This window comes from Garra rufa, chromosome 10, assembly GCF_049309525.1.
Source record: "Garra rufa chromosome 10, GarRuf1.0, whole genome shotgun sequence".
Taxonomy (NCBI): Eukaryota; Metazoa; Chordata; class Actinopteri; order Cypriniformes; family Cyprinidae; genus Garra; species Garra rufa.
In genome coordinates this window covers 39,585,533-39,588,220 of record NC_133370.1, presented here as the reverse complement: position 1 = coordinate 39,588,220, position 2,688 = coordinate 39,585,533, and positions in this window count along the sequence as shown.

Below are 2,688 nucleotides of genomic sequence, written 5' to 3'. Positions count from 1 at the left end.
ATATATATATATATATATATATATATATATATATATATATATATATATATATATATATATATATATATATATATTACCGTTCAAAAGTTTGGGGTCAGTACTTTTTTTTTTTTAAGAAATTAATACTTTCATTCACCAAGGATGTATTAGGTTAATAATAAAAAAAATATTAAAAGTTAATAATAAATAATTTACATTGTTATAAAAAAATATGTATTTTGAATAAACACTGTACTTTTTAAACTTGAAACCAGAAAAAAAAATCATAGGTTCCAAAAAATATTTGCAGCACAACTGTTGATAATATCCAACATTGATCATTCTAATAATAAATCAGCATATTAGAATGATTTCTGAAGGATCATGTGACACTGAAGACTGGAGTAACAGCTGATGAAAATTCAGTTTTTCATCACAGGAATAAATTCTATTTTAAAGTATGTTAAAATATATATATAAAAAAACATTATTTTATATTGTAAAAACAATTTGCAATATTAATGTTTTTTCTGTATTTTTAATCAAATAAATGCCGTCTTGATGAGTCGAAGAGACTTCTTTAAAGACTATTACAAGTCTTTCTGACCCCAAACATTTGAACGGTAGTGGATAAAATAAAAATATAAATAAAATAACATACCAATGAAAAAACATGCATCATGGGCAGCATTAACGCATTTAATTTGTTCACTACTTTTTGCCAGCCCTCTCTCCTTGCTTTTCCAGCCTTTGCAGTTTTCCCTTGCGTTTTAATTAAACTCTGAAACTCCTGAAATCCCTCAATCAAGAGTTCTTGCTCTGCTGCAGAAAAATACTGAGCGCGCTTCTTCGTCATGTTCACCGACCAATCACAGAGTTGCCAATCAATGTTTCTACTATCGATACGTAGCCCCTTTTAAGCCACGCAATGATCTCAGATCACTTCATCCAGCTATACTAATCATCAACAACAGGTGCGTTCGGAGAACCGGAATAGCGAGCTCATAGTTAGCGCGATGATTTGATCTTGGATGTGTCATTTGATCTTGGATGTAGTAAGCGAGGTACGAAGAACGGACCCCAGTGCAATACTGCCATTAAGTGTAGCAATAGGCTCGATGTGATGTGCTGTGGTTTAACGGACACTCTGTTGCTTAGTTACCTGAATCCTGTCACTGTTTAAACTTCCTTGTCAATCATCACAGTTAACATTATCTACATTTCGTTTAATTTAATTTCCTACCGTATTAGAGAGAAATTAAGAGGCACGTTCTTTAACGAGTCTTTCATGCCGAGAACTTTGCTCTTGTGTTTGCTTAATTATGCATTTAAACGTTAATGACCAAACCTATCATTATAAATGTTGCTGCACATGGAATATAACGCGGATAACATTTAAAAATATTTTTATCAGGTTACACACTGATTATTTATCACTCAAACCCCTTTCTCTACCTGTCCGTTGGTCGCGCATATCCTCCATGTTTGTAGTTTAACACTTTTTATGCGTGTTTGTAGTTCTAATCGAATCCTCGTTCACGGCGCAGTGTGTTGTTGGCAATATTAGCCGTTAGAGTGTGCATTGATCGTTAAGTAGTAGACCATCCGGGAATCTTTGGAATACTTTAAACATACTACGATTTGGGACATACAATACTATTTAGGACGGACGCAGCTTGTCTGAACACTAGTTGGTGCTCCAGTATAATCGGTCCGCCGAATCTCATCCAGTGAGAAACGTTCCGCGGTGCAAAACTAAGTGCGATTAAAATGCGTTAAATTAAAACGCGTTATTTTTGTGTAATTAATTAATTAATCTAAATTAACGCGTTAAAGTCCCGGCCCTAGTTATTTTCTAAAAAAAAATAAAAAATACTTGCGGTTTATATACTTTTTAAACCGCAAACGCTCGCCTTATCTAGCTCTTGTGTATTCCGGTTTAAGACCGTTAGGGTATGTCAAAAAAACTCCCATCTCATTTTCTCCTCTAACTTCAAAATCGTCCTACATCGCTGCAGAAGTAACGACCCAGTGTTTACAAAGTGAACATGCAAAGATGATCAAACACCCTTTACAAAAAAAAAAAAAAAAAAAAGTAAAAACAGCGATTTAGGATGATTTTGAAGTTGGAGGTAAAAATAAGATGGGAGTTTTTTTAACCTACCCTAACTGTCTTGAACCAGAATACAAAAGAGTACACGCAGAGCTAGACAAGATGAGCATTTGTGGTTAAAAAGTATATAAACTGTTTTTTTTTTTCTTTTTTTCAAATAACAGTTTTGGTAAAGAAGACCCTTCTACCTCAGCTGGGACTGTTTAGAGCCCTTTGAAGCTGCATTTAGGAAGTTTAAACTTGCGGGCACCATGGAAGTCTACTATATGGAGAGAAATCCTGAAATGTTTTCCTCAAAAAACTATTTCTTTACGACTGAAGAAAGACAGACATGAACATCTTGCATGACAAGGGGGTGAATAAATTATCTGTACATTTTTGTTCTGGAAGTGAACTACTTCTTACAGTACACAGTCTTGTAATTGTGTCTTTTTGTCTGATTTTTAAATACTATACCTCAAATAAGTTTGTAATGTTGCAATTCACTTGTAGCTGGTTGGTTTGGTTAATGCTATAACAAAGATTTTATGGAAAAAATTAAATGAAAAACACTTCCAAAAACAGCGAAGCAAAAAAGTGGCTGGGAAAAAAAGGAG